The sequence below is a fragment of the Gorilla gorilla genome, chromosome 4 (genome assembly GCF_029281585.2).
Source record: "Gorilla gorilla gorilla isolate KB3781 chromosome 4, NHGRI_mGorGor1-v2.1_pri, whole genome shotgun sequence".
NCBI classification, from domain to species: Eukaryota; Metazoa; Chordata; class Mammalia; order Primates; family Hominidae; genus Gorilla; species Gorilla gorilla.
Genome location: NC_073228.2, coordinates 91,801,157 through 91,822,728, shown reverse-complemented (window position 1 = coordinate 91,822,728; position 21,572 = coordinate 91,801,157). Strand labels below are relative to the sequence as shown.

General features: G+C 34.6%; 1 long non-coding RNA gene across 1 annotated transcript in view; it reads left to right on the top strand.

Annotated features, from left to right (window-relative positions):
* The window catches only part of LOC129533433 (uncharacterized), a 75,114-nt gene that overhangs the window by 42,557 nt on the left and 10,985 nt on the right, over positions 1 to 21,572 (top strand). The window contains exons 4-5 of the long non-coding RNA XR_010133665.1: positions 9,808 to 9,964; positions 20,796 to 20,920. This is a non-coding gene — a long non-coding RNA (uncharacterized lncRNA). The remainder of the gene's footprint in view (positions 1 to 9,807; positions 9,965 to 20,795; positions 20,921 to 21,572) is intronic.

Here is a 21,572-nt window from a genome sequence, read left to right as displayed (position 1 = left end):
AGATCAAGACCATCCTGGCTAACACAGTGAAATCCCGTCTCTACTAAAAATACAAAACTTATCTAGGCGTGGTGGGATGCACCTGTAGTCCCAGCTACTCGGGAGGCTAAGGCAGGAGAATTGCCTGAATCTGGGAGGCAGAGGTTGCAGTGAGCCAAGATCACGCCACTGCACTCCAACCTGAGTGACAGAGTGAGACTCCATCTCAAAAAAAAAAAAAAAAAAAAAAGGAAGCTGGGCATGGCGGCACACGCTTATAGTCCCAGCTACTTGGGTGGCTGAGGCATGGCATTGGAATTGCTTGAGCCCAGGAGTTCAAGGCCAGCTTGGGCAACAGAGTGAGACCTTGTCTCAAAATAAAATAAAATAAAAGAAGAGACATTACAATTGATACTACAGAAATAAAAAGTATCAAAAAGATTACTATGAATAATTATATGCTAACAAATTAGATAAGCTAGGTGAAATGGATAAGTTTCTATTATCACCCAATGTACCAAGACTGAATCATAAAGAAATAGACAATCTGAACAGACCTATAGGTTATAACCAGTAAGAAATTGAATAAGTTATCAAAACCTCTTGACAAGGAAAAGCCCAGAACCAGATGGCTTCACTGGTGAAATCTACTAAACATTTAAAGAAAATTAATACCAATTTTTCTCAAATTCTTTCAAAAATTGAAGAGAAATGAACACTTTTAAACTTATTTTTTATGGCCAACACTATCCTGATAGTAACACGAGACAAAGACACTTCAAGAAAAGAGGACTATAGGCCAATATCCCTAATGAACATAAATAGAAAAATCACAAAACATTAGCAAACAGATTCAATAGCACATTAAAAGAATCATACACCATGATTAAGTGGGAGTTGTCTCTTTGATGCAAGAATGGTTCAGCATTTAAAAATCAATTAATGTAGTGATATACTATATTAGTAGAATAATGGATAAAACTCACATGATTATCTCAATAGATAAGAAGAAGCAGCTGACACTTTTTACAAATAACATTCAATAAACTAAAAATAGAAGGAAATTACCTTAACATAATAAAGTCATATATGAAAAGCCCACAGCCAACATCATGCTCAGTGATGAAAAACTAAAATCTTTTTCTCTAAGATTGGGAACAAAGCAAGAATGTCCATTCTTACTACTTCTATTCAGTGTAATACTGGAAGTCCTAGGGAAAGCAATTAGGCAAGAGAAAGAAATCAAAGAAATTCAAATCAGAAAGGAAGATGTAAAATTATCTCTGTTTGCAATGACATAATCTTATGTGTAGAAAAAAGACTCCATAAAAAACTATTAGAACTAATAAATGAATCTGGTAAAGTTGCAGGACAGAAGATCAACATACAAAAATGAGTTGTATTTCTATACACTAAAAATGAATTATCCAAAAAGAAAATTAAGGAAACAAGCCCATTTAAAAGAGCATCCAAAAGAATAAGACAGCTGGGCGTGGTGGCTCACACCTGTAATCCCAGCACTTTGGGAGGTCAAGGTGGGCAGATCATGAGGTCAGGAGATCAAGACCATCCTGGCTCACATCGTGAAATAGTGTCTCTATTAAAAATACAAAAAAATTAGCCAGGTGTGGTGGTGGATGCCTGTAGTCCCAGCTACTTGGAAGGCTGCGGCAGGAGAATGGCGTGAACCCGGGAGGTGGAGCTTGCAGTGAGTGAGCTGAGATTGTGCCACCACACTCCAGCCTGGGCGACAGAGCGAGACTCCATCTCAAAGTAAAAAAAAAAAAAAAGAATAAGACAGAAACTTAACTGAGGAAGTGAAAGACTTGTACACGGAAAATCACAAAACATTGATGAAAGAAATTTCAAAAGACAAAGAAATGGAGAGACTATCCATGTTCATGAATTGGAAGACTTAATATTGTTAAAATGTACATTCTATTGAAAATGATCTACAGATTCAATGCAATTTCTGTCAAATCTTAATGGAATGTTTTACAGAAATAGTAAAAACAATTCTACAATTCATATGAAACCACAGAGGACTTCAAATAGCCAAACCATCTTGAGAATGAACAAAGCTAGAATTCTCACACTTGAATATGTAATTTCAAAGCACATTACAAAGCTACAGTAATTAAAACAGTGTGGTACTGGAGTAAAAATAGATATATAGACTGATAGAACAGAATAGAGAGCCCAGAAATAAACCTATACATATACAGTCAACTCATATTTGACAAGTATGCCAAGAATACACAATGGGAAAAAGTCTCTTCAACAAATGGTGTTGGGAAAACTGAATATCCACATACCAAAGAATGAAGTTGGACTCTTTCTTACATTACCCAATACAGAAAAATCAACTCAAAATGGAGTAAAGGCTTAAATATGATACCTGAAACTTTAAAGCTCCTAGAAAGAAACAAAGGGGAAAAGCTTTATGACACTGGTCTTATCAATTATTTCTTTTACAAAATGCCAAAAGCACAGCCAACAAAAAGCAAAAATAGACAGGTGGCACTACACTAAACTACATCAAGCTTCTCTACAGCAAAGGAAACAATCAGCAGAATGGAAAAGTAACCTACAGAATGAGAAAAAAATATTTACAAACCAAGTATCTGATAAGGGGTTAATATCTTAAATATATAAAGAACTTCTACAACTCAATAGCAATAAAACCCTTATAGTTTAAAAAATGGACAAAGGACTTAAACATGCAATTTTCCAAGGAGACACAAAATGGCCACAAAAATATGTTAAGATGCTCAATATTACTAATCATCAGGGAAATGCAAATCAAAACCACAATGACATATAACCTACCATCTGTTGGGATACTCATTATGAAAAAAAACTAACAAGTATTGGTGAGGATGTGGAGAAGTTGGGATTGATGTGCACTCTTGGTTGGAATGTGAAATGGGGCAGCTACTGTAGAAAGTATGAAGATTCCTCCAAAATTTAAATGCAGAACCACCGTAAGACCCAGAATTTCCACTTCTGGGTATATATTTCTAAAACAACTGAAAGCTGGATTTTGAAGTTACTTGCACACCCATGTTCATTGCAGCATTATTCACCATGCCCTAAATGTCCATCAACAGATGAATGGATGAGGAAAATGTAGCATATACATACAATAAAATATTATTGTCCTTAAAGCAAGAAGGCAATCCTATCATATTCAACAACATGTATGAACCTTGAGAACATTATGCTAAGTGAAATAATGTTCACAAAAGACACAAAAAGACAAATAACATACGATTCCACTTATACAAGGCATATATAGTAGTCAAACCCACAGAAACAGAAAGTAGAATGGTGGTTGCTGGGCTGGAAGAGGAAGTGAAGAGTCATTGTTCGATGGGTATAAAGTTTCAGTTATGCAAGATGAAAAAGTTCTCGCAATCTTCTGTACAACACCATGCTTATACCTAACAATATTGTTGTAATTAGTTTAATATAATTATAATTATTTTAATATAATTATAATTAAAATTTTCAGAGGGTAGATTTCATGTTATGTAGGTTTTTTTTAACCACAATAGCAACAACAAGAAAATTCAAGTCTGAAGTCTGTAACACATGTTCAGCATATATATGGGTGTTGAAGTGGGCTGACATCCAGTGTAAAAATATAGACATGATATATTTCTGTTTATCTACATTATTGACAGCCATACTTTTTTTTTATTGTACTTTAGTTGTACAGCCTAGGATTAATCATAACCTATAGTTTATAATGTGGTCTTATCATTGGTTCATATATAGCCTATGTTTTAGTTATTATTTAATTAGTTATTTTAAGTAATAAATAAACACATGTCACTCACAACAAAAGCTAGAAACTTGATAATCTTATATAGTACATGATTTTCCCCAACAACACATTTCTTTGCTACTGTCTTGATCTCATTTTCATTAGAATGTCAATAGACATAATTTTGTTTCACAAACAGTGTCTCCATGTTTTCAAATAAATTTTGAAAACCATTCTTCCATCTTCATATTCATTTTCAAAAGAGTACTTTGGTTGCTTTAAATTAAAATGATACAGCATTTTTCTGTCCTAGAACTAAATGTAATGTCATGTTTGAAATGTAATTCAAGTAAATAGTTATAAAATTATTGAACAAGTTTTTATGGCTTTGTAATGCAAACAGATTGAAATGATATAGCCTTTCAGATCTAGCAAATATAAAATTGCCATGAATCTTGTAACTTGCTCTAAAGTAGTAAAAGAGAAAAGGGACTTATAACAATAGTAGGCTTCTTTTAGTTAAGTTCAGTAAATATTTATTAAGTACCTACCAAATAGGAAGTATAGAGTTTGACATTGGTGGTAGTGGTGGTTCAACATAACTAAGATAATGATCTCTAGGTGAGGAGTTTAAATTTTAATAGAGAAGAGGCACATGCCACAAATAACTGTGATTCAAGATAAAATGACACAAATTCTAAATGTTAAGTAAAATCAAAGTAAAGGTAAGCAATTATAATTCTGAATTGAGGATGGAATCAACCCTTAAGGAGGATTTTTTTTTCTTTGAGACAGTTTCACTTTGTCACCCAGGCTGGAGTGCAGTGGTGTGATCTCAGCTCACTGCAACCTCCACCTCCCGGGTTCAGGGTTCAAGTGATTTTCCTGCCTCAGCTTCCAAGTAGCTGGGATTACAGCCACATGCCACCACACCTAGCTAATGTTTGTATTTTTAGTAGAGATGGGGTTTCACCATGTTGTCCAGGCTGGTCACGAACTCCCGACCTCCAGTGATCCACCCGCCTCGGCCTCCCAAAGTGCTGGGATTACAGGCATGACCAACTGTGCTTGGCCTTCAGGAGGATTTTTATAGCTGAGTAGGATCCAAATAGGTCTAAGTGAGAAGGGGACAAAAATACATGAGAAAGAGTAGTTCCAAAATGTTATTTTAAAGCAGGGTGACCAGTTCATCCTTGTTTGTTTGGTACTTTCCAGTTTTAGTACTGAAGGTCCCATGTTGCTATGATCTGAATGTTCATATCCCCCCAAATTCATATGTTGAAATCCTCACTGCAATGTGATGATATTAGGGGGTGAGGCCTTTTGGAGTGATTGTATCATCGGGGTGGAGCTCTCATGAAAAGGATTAGTACCCTTATGAAAGAGGCCCCAGAGAGACCCCTCACCCCTTCCACCATGTGAGGTTAGAGTGAGCAGATGGTTGTCTATGAGGAAGAGGGCCCTCACCAGACATCAAATTGCCAGTGCTTTGATTTGGGACTTCCCAGCCTCCAGAGCCATGAGAAATAAATGTCTATTGTTTATAAGTTACCCAGTTTATTGTATTTTGTTATAGCAACCCTCATGGTCTAAGACACATGTCATGGGTAAAGGGCAAACCCAGATGGATGATCACCTAGAGAACAATCAACACCTTTCCTGCCATTCCTTCTAACTTCACAAACAGCGAAACACACACAGTCCCATATGGCCAGACCTTAGGTGTCAGATTTAGGAAACTTCAGGCAGCTTTCCCTGTCTCTACCACATTTTCTGAGAAGTGAGGTTTAAGACTCCAAAGTTCCTTATCTTTCCCAGTTACCTCCAGCTGCACTTCTCTTACCAAGATTAATGATTCTTTAAGCCTACTCTGGTCCCAAACTCTTTTACTAAGAAGACGTCAAATCCTGGCCTTTTCCCAATGCCCACCTCCCATTCTCTTACCTCTGCCATACCTTATTCTTGCTGAGCTTTCATGATGTTCTTGTCAACACCTTTGGTCCCTCAACCCTCTCCAGATTCTCCCAACTTGTCAGCCCAGTTCTTGTTTACTGAGATTACCCGCATACTAACATTGTTGAGATAAAGCAATTTAGAGTCAGATAGGTTAATTTTTCATCCATCTCTGCCTGTTACTACTATCCATATGAGCTTAAGCAGTAGAGTTAATTTCTCTGAACCTGTTTTCTCAGTTGGAAAATAGGAGATAATACTCTTTCCTATTTCATGGAATCCTTATGGGATTAAATGATATCACTCACAAAATACATTTTTAAAAGAAACAAGTTTTAGAATTGTATGTATAGTCTGACTATAATTTTGTGTAAACATGTATACCAAGTGTGTTTTTCTGTATGAATATTTATACATGCAATAAAAAGAATAATAAAATGAAACTCGACAAGGGAGAGATTTCAGAAGGGGTATGGAAAAGGAGATAAATATGAAGAAAATTATCTCCACATTTCATCTTTGAATTTTGTAAATATTAAACCATGAGCACAAGTTATTTCAAAATTAAGATATAGAAAAAATTAGGAGAAAAATAAACAAACATAAAAACTTCACAGGGGATTTCACACTTGACTGAATCTTAAAAACTGGATGCTTCGTACCTGGGAGATAAGAAAGAAAAAGATGTTCCAGCAAAGAGAGAGAGAGTGGTGTGAGCCACTGAGTAGACAACGCAATGCTGCCAGGACCCTGATGAAGTTGGAATGATGAGGGACTGGGTACATTGAGAGAGATGTGAGTGGGAGCATTATAAGAAATAAGTTTGGAGTCTAGAGACATGGCTGGGGCCAGATCTGGGAGTCACCAGAAATGAGGCTGGAGAGATGGCTGGGGCCAGATTTGGGAAGGTCATTAGAAATGAAGCTGGAGTAATGGCTCAGGCCATATCTGGATGCCCTGTGAATGCAATACTATGTAATTTAAATTTCATCCTCAAATTAATGGGAAAGTATTGAAGGGTACTAAGAATGGGAAAAATAATGGAAGCTGTATTTTAGGGAAAAAAAAACTGTGTTAAGGATTGATCAGAAGGAGTAGTCAAAGCTGCAGGCTGGAAAAGAAAATCACAAACTCTTCCAGTAGTCATAAAAAGAGATGATGAAAGCTAGGACCAAAGCCAAGGCCAAATAATATGTTTTTTATGCTGTGACTAAAATTAACAGGTAACATTTATTGCGATAGTTCTTAATAGCTAACATTTATTTAGCCAAGCTTAAATTGGCTAAACACTATAAATGGATATCTCAATTATTTCTCACAGCTCAATAAAATAGATACTGTTAATATTTCTGTTATATAAATGATGAAACAGAGACTCAGAGAGATCGATACTTGCCCAAACACACCTATATGATAAACAGTGTCACCAGGATCTAATCCATACAGCTTGGTTCCCTGGTCACACTTTCAACCTGCATTTCATAAAGCCTACACCTAAAGTGTCCTCGATGTCAAAGAAAAAGTGCACCGGACAGAATTAAACAGGCAGAGAAGATATTATTCAAGACTTTTGCAATAGGGGAAAAAGACTAAACTTAACTCCACTGAAACAAAAGACAGGAGGAGTTAGTAAGTTAGTGAAAAACAAGTACTGGAAGATGTTAGAAAGGAGGTTGATCAATGCAATGAGGCCATCTGAGTTTGCTAATTGTTGCTTATTGAAGAAGTTAGGCCCCTATCTTCTCACAGAGACTGGGAGATGGGAATGCAATCTTTTTCTGGTGATTATATTTCAAAGACATGGCTTCCAGATCCATGAAAAAACATTCCTAAGTTGTAAAACTGTCCAGGGGCTCAGAGGAGATTTACATATCAAAGGGACAGAAAAACATTATATTTATTGTTTTTATTTTTTCCATTTTTTTAGATTCAGATGGTTCATGTGCAGGTTGTTACATGGGTATATTGCATTGTGCTGAGGTTTGGGCTTCTATTGATCCTGTTGCCCAGACAGTGAACATATGACCCAATAGGAAGTTTTCAGTCCTTCCTCCTGTCCTTTGGGGTCCCCAGTGTCTACTGTTCTCATCTTTATGTCCATGTGAACCTAAGATTTAGCTCCCACTTATAAGTGAAATATGTAGTATTTGGTTTTCTGTTCCCATGTTAGTTCACATAGGATAATGGCCTCCAGCTGCATCCATGTTGCTGCAAAGGACATGATTTCATTCTTTTTCATGGCTGTGTAGTATCTGTGCAGTATATTTACCAGATTTTCCTTATCCAATCCACCACTGATGGGCACCTTGGTTGATTCCACGTCTTTGCTATTGTGAATAGCATGGCAATGAACATCCAAGTGCAGGTGTCTTTTGGTAGAATGACTTATTTTTCTTTGAGTATACACCCAGTAATGGGATTGCTGGGTCAAATGGTAAATCAACAAGCAAAAAGCAAATAACCAGATTAAAAAATGGGCAAAGGATATGAACAGCCACCTCTCAAAAAAAGATATACAAGTGGCCAACATACACATGAACAAATGTTCAACATTACTAATCATCAGAGAGATGCAATTCAAAACCACAATGAGACCATCTCACACCAGTCAAAATGGCCATTGTTAAAAAGTAAAAAAAATAATAGATGTTGGGACAGTTGTGAAGAAAAGGGAAGTCTTAGCCACCGTTAGTGGAAATGCAAATTAGTTCAGCCCCTGTGGAAAGCAGTTTGGAGATTTCTCAAAGAGCTAAAAATAGAACTACCATTCAACCCAGCAACCCAGTTACTGGGTGTATACTCAAAGAAATATAAATTGTCTACCAAAAAGGCACACATAGTCACGATTGGTGCAGCACTATCACAATAGCAAAGACATGGAATCAACCCATCAACAGTGGATTGGATAAAGAAAAAGAACATAATTGCAGATTATCTAAAGTAAATGCTCTAATAAAAAGATCAGGAGCCTATAGTCAAGAAGAAACCTGTCTAAAGTTCAGTCAAGGTGAGGTGAACCCTAAAGTATTCTTCATCATTGATCATTCTGAAATATGGGATTCAGTAATTCAGTGTAATTTAAACTTAATTCTACTGAGGAAATTCATGCAAGTGGCATGTAAGTCACTAATATACATAACCTATTTTAAATTATAATATTTACATGTACATTTTAAAAGTTAACACACCAATATACATTACAAAATTTAATATACATCTTCAAAGTAAAATGTTCTGTTTTATAGGCATTTTAAAACAGCACGTAGAAATGAACCTGATGGCTCAATAACAACAAAGATAATAGCCAATATTTATTCAGTATTTTCTATGTGTCAGACATTGAGCTAAATTTTTTCTTATATGCTCCTAAGAACAATCCTGGGAGGTAGGTACAACAGTATCTTCATTTTATGGATGAGGAAACCTGTTCTTAGAAGGTCACACAATTTATGCATTGAGCCATAAGTAAGACTGGCTACCTAGTTTGTCAGACCCAGTGAAAAATGAAAATGTGGAACCTCTTGTTCAAAAATCATTAAGAGTTTCAAGACAGTGACAACAGAACCTTAAACTGAACAGGATCCTTATAAGCACAGGTTGCACACCCAGAAAGCCAGCCCTACCTGCCCTTAAGTTTGTGCTTTTAACCTTTTGGATACACTCTGTCTCTTCTGAGTAAGTTATTAAACGGTGAGGTTCCTGGGGGTACCCAGAGTTGTTAAGTCATTATCAATTGACCTGAAATGCCTTTTTTAATGCCTGGAAGAAAGATCCTTTTTCACAGACAGGATCTGGATGTTTAATCCCACCTATATCACACTGCTACTCAGTGAGGTATCAAAGTATTATGAAGACTTGAAACTCTTTACTGAGTTTCTGTCTGAAAATAGTAAATGCCTGCAACAAAGGAGGACCTTACAATGCAAGGGAGAACTACAACTAAATACTAGCCTACAGACAGCAGCTCCTTTTACTCTGTACTATAACAGCAAGTATAACTGCATCCGATTAGAACTGAACCTGGGTGATATAGTACAATTCTTAGATGACAAGAAATAGCAGGAATGCAAATAAATGAAAGGGTTTTGTTTTGTTTTTACCTTTAGAGTAAATAGAAAGATATACAGTAGTACTGAGGCTACTACCAGGAGAAGGCAATATTGGTACTGAACAAAAAAGAGTTTCTTCACACTGAAGTACAGCACAGTTGAGAAGCATGAAATAAAGACATTTTCTAGACTCCAATTCTATCATTTCCATGAGGTGGGTACTATCCAGAGTGACTACTAATATCACTACATGATACATGATTGGGACTTAGGTAATGGTTCATTGCAAACAGCAATAACAGAGTAGCAGATTCAGATTTCATTATAAAGAAGGTTCGTTTCTATTTGAAAATTCATTTTCCTTTTTGTTAGTTGGAACCAAAATGGAGCTAAACATAGACCAAATATGATATCCATTGTAATACAGGTTATGCATAGGGTTTTTTTCTTTTATTTCAACATCTCCAACACCAGCTCTTTGAAAAGACTTGTATGAATTCTATAACCAAAATTTTCTCAGTGGGGACAGACCAGAAGGTATTGTCAGGATGACACATGTTCTGTTGTGACTGTTGTTTGGCATTTTGCGTATTTTTTTTAAAGTGACTAGTCTTCCTTCTGAATATATTAACAAAATATTAATCAAATTTCATAAATGTAATTATGACCTTTGACTTAAATATAAATATTTTTCTTCAAAAACAAGCACCTCACTTATGTAGTGTAGTTTTAAAACAACTTTATTGAGATAAAATTGACGTAAAATGAAGTGCACGTATTGAAAACGCAATGTAAGTTTTGAAATAAATATTTGTCAGAGAGGCTTTGCCAAAAGCAATATAGTGAACAAATCTGTCAACCCTCAAAATTTCCTCTTGTCCCTTAATAATCCCTCCTTTTCCCATGCCCATCCTCCCCTTCCAGCTGGCTCTCCAGGCAACCACTGATCTGCTTCTGTCACTATAGACTAGTTTGCCTTTTTAAAGAACTTTAAATTAATATAATCACTCAGTGTGTACTTCTTTTACCAGTATAATAATTTTGAGATTCATCTACATGGTAGTCTGCATCAATAATTCATTCCTTTTAATTGCTGAATAGTATTCCATTGTATGGATAGAACATATTTTTTTTTAACTGTTCACCTGTATTTGGGCATTTGTGTTGTTTCCAGTTTGGGGTTATTACAAATAAAGCTAATATGAACTTTTTCATACAAATCTTGGGCGGAAAATTATATTTATTTCTCCTGGACAAATAGTTAAGGATGGAATAACAGATTATTTGGTAGATGTGTATCTAAAAATTTAAGACACTACTAAACTATTCATCAAAGTATTTAAAACATTTTATTTTCCAACCAGCAGTGTAAGAGAGTTCCAGTTACTCCACATTCTTGCCAATAGTTGTAATAAATATTTTCTATATTTCTTATGATATATGCACACATATATATTAGCATAACAGTGTTCAGATCTTATAATATTCATTGATAATAAAGATAAAAATACAGTTTATTTTAAAAGGTGAGAGGACAGAGGCAAATAGCCATTTTTCAAAGGCATCTTTAGAAATCTGTCACCTTTCTGTTAATTCCCAGTCATTATCATTAGCCACAATAAAAATGATGACTCAAAATATTAAATAGATAGATATTATTTAATGCTAAAGCCACAGTAATTATTTATTTATGGATACAGAAGTTACAAATAAGCCTAGCAAAACTATAGGTGAAGATCAAAAAGGAAATAGAGAAAACACAGCTTCTCAAGAATTAGGAGTAGAACTAGTATAGCTCTAATGCATCAGCGGGGTAAGCAGTATCTATCTACTAAGGTCATTTGTTAGATTAAGGCAGCAATTTTTTTGTCTATTAAATGTATTTATATAGGACTCCAAACAATCTAGAGTACCCTGAATCACTAGTGACATCAATAATTTTGGTTCAGCTTCCATCAGAAGATGGGATGTGCTTTTGTCAAGATGTTGTCAGGTATCAGATCTCTTTTCAAAGCTTGCAGGAGATGAAAGTAGCACTCCTTGAGGTCAGAAGCTAACTGGTGTCTTTTAGTGTTATTTATTATCTGAGGAACATGAGTCAATTCATAAGAAGCTCCCGGTGGATAGTATTCACAATCGGCCTTCAGTTTCAACCCTTACTGTTCTGCAAGGCAATGGAAGACGAACAGTGATGATTTTCGGGTCTCTGCACAGAGGTGAAGGGGTTAGGGTCTGAACTTTCCTGATCTTCCTTGGGTGCTATTATCAGTGACATCTACTTACCTTACTCCTTTTTTATAATAGGTTGAATTTATTAATAAAATCCCATTCTTAATCATTTATTTCATCATGATTACAGAATATAATCATAGACATGAGATCTCAATACCTTCTGGGAAAGTTCATTTTATTTGAGAGTGTTTAATGGGCAGACGGTGCTTCCTTTTACCTTTGGAGCTGAAATCTGCCTCTTAATCATTTCTTTCTAACTAATGGAAGATTCCCTACTGCTAACAAAGAGACTTACTGAGAGAAGGATGTAGAAATTTCATGAAAAGAGTATGAGTTTGCATCATACTTCCACCACTTCACTTCCAGATAATATTTGCCTTCCTTATCTTGTGAAATGTCTACAATAATAACCACATCTTAGGGTTGCTTGAACACTAAATGAAATTATTTTAATGCATAGTCCCTACTTGATAAATTCAAGTTCCAACTATGAGTTACACTATTGCTCCTGGTGAACCTGACAGTCTAGCTTAAGTTAGGAAAGTCAAGCTTTCTCTGGCAAAAACTTTTATTGCTCATGCTCTTTGATCATGCTTCATTTTTAGAAGTTTCCTACACTGAGATTTTTAATGGGAATTGAGAGCTAAAATTTTAGTGTTTTCAAATAAGCTTTTAATCCCATGTATTCATCAGTTTCTTTTTGGCCTTTAATTTCTAAAATTACAAAGAATGTCTAAAAGCTATCATGTAAAAAACAAATTTTATTTAGTGGCACATTAAATATTTTCAGTTTCCATTTGCCTACAACAACCTAGCCACAGCTGTTTCAGTGTCTATCTATCTGCTTATCTATCAATCACATACTGAATCTCCTCCCTCTGTGATCTGTTACAAACCCACCATATTCCAGATAAATGTTCCCAGTAAAATCAGTAAAATCAACAATAATACCATTAAATCCTAGTCTTGTTGACTGTGGAAGAACTGGGGCAAACTCATCAAACCCAAAGAGAAAATTGGTGGATGTGTGTTTATCTCCCTGGCGCAATAGCATCTTTGTAGGAAATACCCAAACTCTTATTGCATACCTAGTGTCAGACTCTATTGACAATGTGCTTAATCACCGAGTTATCTGCATTTGGGAAGCTTCATTCCTTTTCTCTGGTATTTTTTAAAAATATATCTTATTCCTACCTTTCAAGCCATCCACAAAGCTGTCAATTTTCTGATATGCACTTCTTTCTCCAAATGTCTACATTGCTGATAGTACCTGATAATTCAAATAAAATACAGCTCGCATCCTACTCTAAGAGAATACTTTCAACTTAACCAATCTAGTCTTATAAATTTTTAAATTGTCAATTTTTTTTGTTTTTCTCACTATAATTAAAATTGCCAGTTGCCCAGGGACAAAGTGAAAGTCTGAGACAAAATAAAAAAAGAATTTTTAAACATTTGTGATTTAGAAATCAGATCATTTACACTGTTCATAAAATAGTATTTATTACGAAATTATCATCTTTTGTTTTTTCAGTCTCCACTTCTTGATTAGCCACTTAAAAGAATTATTAGCTAAAAATTCTTCACAAAGGATTCTGTGACTACCTTTATCGTCTGACAGGTCATCCTGTTGAAAGGCCAGCTCTTTTAAGGAAAGCTGCATTTTCTCAGGATAAAAAAAATATATTTTATTCAATGACTCAGTGTGTTAAGGTTGTCACTCTGGGATTTCATCTGCTCTGTATGTTGACCCTGCACTAAACACTGCCAACCTCATATCCGCTGCATCAGCAAGTCTTGTCAGTTCTACTTGCTGAATATTTTCTGAATTTTCCCTTTTCACTCCTCACTGTTACCCTCCTAGTCCAATGTACATTATTTCTCACCTGAACTACATTCTTCCTCTCTTACCTGGTCTCCCAGTTTCTACTCAGGCTCACAAATATTTTCCCCTTTACCCAGTAGCCAGAAGAACAATTTAATTCATATTAATAATTCTGATAATGCATTACCCTGATTAAACTTTCCAGTAACTTATAATTACCCTTGGAGCAAAATCCAATTCTTATTTTCAGCTCCAAGGTCCTGCATCACCTGTTTCCCTCTGGGCGCTCCTCTCCTACCATTCTGCCTCACTCACGGTCCTCACTACACTAGCCTTCTGTCTATTTCTGAAATAAACCCAGTTTATTTCTAATTCAGGCCTTGGAATCCATTTTTTTCCAGATCTTTATGTTGCTGGCTTTGCTACCTTTCACATCAAACTAATTCTCATCCCAGTGTTCTCTCCCCTCCTATCCTACTTTAATTTCTTACCAGAACGTTTTATTCTTACTATTTATTCTTTGTACACATTTTATTCCTAATATGTATATTATGTATTACTATGTATTCTTACTATGTACATTATGCATTTGCATACTTATTTATAGTCTGCTTTCCCAATTAGAGTGTGAATTTTTTGTGGCATAGACTTTTTGTGGTGTAGACTTTTTGTGGGGTAGACTTTGCCTCACTCACTCCTGTCCTGTCTGCCCCTTTCTCCCCTCCAATTTAGATTAGTGCCTGCTACATAGAGAGTACAAGAAAGATCTGTTAAATGAAAGAATGAAAAAGCAACATGTTGAGTAATGTTACTAAATATATCACTAAGATCTCCTCTAAAGACACCCTTCTAAAAATACTTCTGTAAATTGCAACAAAAGATGAAACTCTTAAATGTTGTCATAAAACATATTTAGCTTATAAGACATACAGATAGAAACACTAAAAAACTTAAAATATTCCTATAAAAATGGCAAGACCATGTTTTATTCACTGAACAAGGATCCGTGGATCATGGAGTCATCTAGTTAATAACTGAGTAGCCTGTCCTAGTCTGAGCATGGCCACTAACCTAGTATGAGGAAACAGTGTTCTTGTTGCAAGGGTAATTCTACTGAAGAGAGAAAATTATTAAAGTTAGTTAATTCAACAATTAATTTTGTTATAAAGGATGTGTTATGAAAATTTAGAAAATGGTGAAGTTGAAAGCAAAGCAGACACAAGAGAAAGCATAACACAAGAGCAGTTTACCTCGGAATTTATTGGGTGAGAGGCTCTTGGCTAGTTCATCCATCCTGAACACCAAAAACTGCTTAGAATGATCGACCAGATTCTCTGGTTTGACAACTTTTCTTAAAATACTTTATTTTCTTAGGAAAGCAGTCTTTCAACTGAGGGCTTTGTAAGCCTAGAGTGGTGGTAGGGTTACATGGAGGATTTGGTTGGAAATAACCAAATCCTTATCTGGAATAACATTTCAATATGTATATAAATTCATGTTTGTGTTACAAGTAATGTATTTTCTCTATTATGTAGGAATCTGTCAAGATTAGAAAGACCTTCATATCTTTCAAAACCCAAGTAATAATAGCTTCAGCAAGATGAATAAATGATTTTATTTTTCATGCAGAAGGAATTCAGAGATGAGTTTTTTCTGAACTTCTACAATTACTCTGAGAATTTGCCAGAGAACCAGGCTCCATTTTTTCTGCGCTACATTTTCAAATATTGTTTCTATCTTCCAGTTGTCTCATGATCTCAAAATGGCTGCTTCAGCTCCAGGCATTATATTCATATTCTGGATAGGAGAAAGGAGAAAGGAGCAGGTGCAGACGAATATACCTCCCAGCTGAATAACTTTCTTGAAAAACTCATCCATTGGCTTCTACTTACATTTCACTGGCCACGTCTATTTGAAAGGGAGGATGGAAAGTGTCATTATTATCTGAGCACTTTAGTGGTCCCAATAGTATAGAGTTTTTTGGGTTTTGTTTTTTGTTTTTACTAAGGGAAAGGGGAGAGTAGGTACTGGGTAGGCAGTGTGTACTACCACTATCCAGTGTATATACCACTATTTTTTTTTGTTTGTATTTGTTTCGTTCACTGTTATATTCCTGACATCTATCATAGTGCCCAGATTTTCAATAAATTATGCAATCCCAATAAATTAATGTATAAATAAATAATTTTACAATATTTGTCTGTACTTTAACTGTGGTGTAGCTATGCAGCATATCTCTGCCATTGTTCCGGTGTCGGCCACTTCTCCTTTTATCATCTGGTGATGTCACTAAATCAACATCAACTATGTCCCAATTCATGTCAATTATCTGCTTCCCTGTGTGAATCTCAATAGGCTAATAGCATATTGTTCAAAGTTTTGATTTTAAAAGTGCAGAGTATTCACCAATTGTAATTCTATATCACAGGCTATTTCTAGGTCTATTTCTATTTTCTAATAAACATATATAGGCAAATACTGTAATTTCAATTTCAGGCTAAGTTTTCCAATTCTGAAAGCATGTCAACTACTAGGGAAAATGTTTAAACACATTCTCTTTGATGTAGTGGCTTTGACAGGAAGAAAACAGCTCCGTCTCTTGTACCCAAAAGTCTTTGCTCAAAGCTCCCTTCCTGTGTCAATTACCCACCAGCAGCAAAGGTTTAAAAAGTCTACTTTCTACCTAACAATTGTTTTTCAATTTTTATGCCCACTTGTGTGTAAATTAAAGAAGAAGCACCTACATTAGCTTTTGTGAATATTACTTATTTTTCCCCTTTTTGTTTCTGGTCTGTCCACTTTTTACTGGGAAAAATTTTTGTATGGGCATATTTGCATTTTGTGGGGGAATTTCACCCTTATTCTCTATATTTTTCTATCTTTTAAATTCTGTTCAAGTAATAAGAAAATAAAGAAAATTCATATATACATAATAATGAATTTGAAGACCTGAACAAAATCTGTAATGGCTCAACATATATGCTGAAACATCACAGTACTATATCATAGCATTGTAACTACACGTACTAGACACCTTCACATATACAATGGATTTGAATCTTTTTATGCCATCAATTCAGAAGTAAGGAAATAATGGAGAAACGGAAAAAGCAAGGTCAATGAGTGAAAATAAATATGAAAAAGGGTGAATGTAAAGATGTTGAGAGATAAGGAGATCCATGTAAACTAAACGACTTAGGCATTAGATACAGAAATAGAGATAAGAAAGCAAAGGAACATAAGAGACATGATTACCAAAAACTAATTAAACAAGATTCAGCAACACCACCACTTACTTCATTTAAGAATTTGCTATTTATGCTATTTGTTGACTGAAAGAGGTAAGATTACTGTTTTAACTAAATGCCTGTCTCGGCTTTGTTTCTACTCAATTCTTGAGACTAAAAAAAAATGAAGGAATTGTTTTTACCAATAAGTAGATTAAAATATACCTTAGGTTCGATTTTTTTAGAATGTATTTTTATTATTATTATACTTTAAGTTCATGTACCCCAGGTTTGATGTTTTGTTCATGTCGACAACTTGAATCAAACTAATGGCAGAAAACAGTTATTGAATAGGCATATTGTCTATAACTTTAATATATTTCAATGTAGTGTGTGAGTTTGTTCCAGAGATGAAAATCAGTAGACTAGAAATTCATAGGCACATATATTTCTCATTCACTGCTCAACTCCCACACCTAGAAGGGTGCCTGGCATATAGTATATACTCAGCAAATATTTGATGAGTAAATAGATTGATTTGTCAACAAAAAAATCATTTAATCCATCTAAAAGCAAAACCTACATAATTATAATGTTTATATGAGGTTAAAAGAACGAATTATCCACCTTAATTGAGAAAAATATGTACTATATTAACTAGAAATGAAGTCTAGAGTTCAGAATTCTAACCATATGTATCACATTTATGTGTAGAAATTATCTAATTTTATCTTAAGGTTTCAGCAGAAAACATTTGAAAGCATTTGGAAAACTTGCGTAGTGTTCATTATATAATAAGAACTCAAATTTTTCTTTCAGTTTCTACTTTTATTTTAGAAATGCAATGAACTTATCTACCATAATTCTAATTTAATTCATAATGTAAAGGGCTATCAATATTAACCTGGGGTCCACATGATATACTATAAAGTGTATAGGCCTTTGCATTAGACTAACCCAACTTTCAACTTAGTAGATGTGCGGCCTTGAATAAGTTGTTTGGCCTTTCTTAACTTGAACTTCCACAATTATAAAATGTAGATCATACCTACATTTTATGTCAACTTATATATATTACTTAATCCTAAGTACAATGGCCTAAGGAATAACACTTCAGCTGCTTGGCATGACTCCAGTTCCTGGCACATCTCTTCAGTCATTTTGAGCTCCTTGCTGTTCTCTTCCTTTATTCTACCATCAAGTGAGGGAGCTACCTTCAGCTGGGGGAATTCCTGGAGAGGCATGCAGCTGTGAACCATGAGCACATACTGTGAATCATAAGTACATACATATTAGTGTGGTTGTGAGGATAAAATGAGATGATACATCTAAAATGTTTAACACGATATTGGACACATACTAGATCTTCAATAAGTGTTCTCCTTTAATTGCACCACATGGCCAGAGCAATATAAACTTGTCAAATTTCACATGATATTTTAGCTAATGTGTTTTAAAACCGTAGAAAACGTATATGAAGTTGCTGGAGTGCAAAGGGGTGATGTTGCAAGACACTGATTCACTAATAGTAACAGAGTTATTTCATTAATTATCCCAGAAAGAAGGGACTTGGAAGGGTAATGCCCCAAATTTGACCTGGACCTCTCATTCATTCTCTGGTAGACAAATAACAATCTGAGAAATTTAGCACTATTTCACAGGAGCACAAGGCAAAGATGATCTTTTAGTGACAACAGAAATATGGTGGCGGTGAATAATTTCACTACAGATTTTCTCATAACAGTTGCCTTTCTAGAGAACGTATGACCTGTTAGATTCATTCTTCCAGTCAACGGCTATTTTATTTCAAGTTAATAAAAAGTGATGCACTCATAATGGCAGAAATTATGCTTAAAAATTAGACACATTAATATTGAGTCTTTCATGTTTTCCCTGATGTGTATCTGCATTAGTAAATTGATTACATAAAATACACACATATACTTAACAAAACACTTTCGGAGAATGAGTGGATCAACGAAACATCTCTGTCAATTTGACACTTCACATTTTCCCCATGGTTTCCATTCTAGATGAGAAAAAGGAGAGAAAGCAATAAAATATTCATTAACTGCACTGCAGCCCATTTATAGCAGATGGTCTCTGGAGGATAAATTTCAAACCACGTGCTAGAGAGCGCTGTACAAAATATGTGGTTGTCCTGACACAGCAACTGGTGTGAAGAATGGCAAATGAAATAGTTGTTATTAGTGAGTGAGAAGATCATCTATTGTGAATCATGATCCAGCTCTCTTTTCATTTAGTTTAAGAAAAGGGTAAGAGTAAAGTTTGCTGTCTTTTATCATTTCAGAGATTTTATAAACAGATAAAAAAGTACAAGATTTGCCTCACCGTATCATCAAGTATTATCATAATTCTTAAAAATCGTAACGAATCTTCTTTCATCATTCTTTAAGTTCTTAGAAAATTAAGATATTTGGAGATACATAGCAATGGTAATAATTCACAGGTATTGCAATGGTAATAATTCACAGGTATTACAATGTAGAGGGAAGAAAAAGGAGGAAAATTATATATTATAAATATTACACACATGACTGCATGGTGGGTGGATGGATGGATAAAGAGCTAGATGTCCAGTTGTATAATTTAAAATACTAGAAGCATAAAATGACAAAAATTCTAATCAGGATATAAAATAAAATATAAATGTGCTCTAAGTCTCTCAAAAGCTAATATAAGTAGATAACATTTTGAATGAAATGAACATTTTTTTGGTTTGCCAAATTGCCTGTTTGTTCAATATAATGTAACAATTATCCAGATTTTTCAAACTCTAAGTTTGTGTATGTTACTGACTTTCACTATAAAAATACTTTGGCATTACACTATTCTTTCAAAAATTTGTGGAGATATATTTTTTAATTCACTTTAAATCAATTTTCTTAATAGTGAAAAGTTTGGCAAAATCATCTATATTTCTTAGTGCATATTGAATTATGCAACGTTCTTTTAAATTTTTTTATTGTAGTACAAAAAATCATAAGAGAAAATTTACCATTTTAAAGTGTACAGTTCAGTAGTGTTAAGAATATTCACATTGTGCAATTACCTCTAGAATTTTTCCATGTTGCAAAACTGAAGCTCTATACCCATTGAACAATTCCCCATTTCTCCTTCCTCCCAGCTTCTGGCAACCACCATTCTGTTTTGTGAGTTTAACTACTGCCAATGCCTTGTATAAATGGAATCATCTGGTATTTATCCTTTTGTGACAGTCTTATTTCACTTAGCATAATGCCCTCACAGTTCATTCAATGTTGTAGTATGTGAAAGAATATCCTTCCTTTTTAAGGCTAAATAATATTTTATTGTGTGTATAGACACATATTGTTTAGCCACTCATCCAGTGATGGACATTTGTGTGTTCCCACCTCTTGATTATAGTGAATAATGTTGCCATGAACATGAATATGCAAATGTCTCTTTGAGATCTTGCTTTAAATTTTTTTAGATACTTGGCCCCCTATATCCATGGGTTTTCCATCTGTGGATTCAATCAACCATGGATCAAAGTGTTTGGAAACAAATATTGCACCTCCACTGAATGTGTACAGACATTTTTTTCTTGTCATTATTCCCTAAATGATATAGTATAATAACCATTTACATTATATTGGGTATTAGAAGTAATCTAGAGATGATTTAATGTATATGGGAGGATGTGATGGGTTATATGCAAATACTGTGCTATTTTATATCAAGGACTTGAACGTTCATAAATTTTGATTTTCTCTAAGAAGTCCTGGAAGCCATCTCCCACAGATACCAAGAGACCACTGTATATCCAGAAGTGTGACTACTGTGTAATATGAAGTTATAATTTTAATTTCTTCAGGAACCACCATACTGCTTTCCACAGCAGGTGCTCTATTTTAAAATCTCACCAACAGTGCATAAGGTTTCTAATTTCTCCACATCCTCACCAACACTTATTTTCTGTTCTTTTGATATTAACCATCCTGATGGATATACAGTAGTATTTCATTGCGGTTTTGATCTGCATTTCTCTAATGGTTACTGCTATTGAGCATATTTTCATATGCTTGCTGACCATTTGGATATGATCCTTAGAGAAGCATCTTTTCAAGTTCTTTGCCTAATTTTTAATTGGATGGTTTTTTGTTGTTGAGTTATAGGAGTTCTTTAAACATTCTGGACACTAACTTCTCAGATTAATTATTTCCAACATTTTAATGCATTTCATATTTTGCCTTTTCAGTCTATTGATTGTTTTCTTTGTTGTACAGAAGTTTTTTAGTTTGATATAGTCCCATTTATCTATGTTTGCATTTGCCGCCTATGCTTTGGGTATCATTTCCAAGAAACGATTGCCAAATCTAATATCATGAAGATTTTCATTTATGTTTCCTTCTAGGAGTTTTTTGGCTTGGGGTGTTACATTTAGGTTATCAATGCATTTTGAGTTAACTTTTGTATATTATGTAGAATAAGGACTCAACTTCATTCTTTTGCATATGCATATTGTAATATTCTTTTATTCTTTTCTGTCTTTC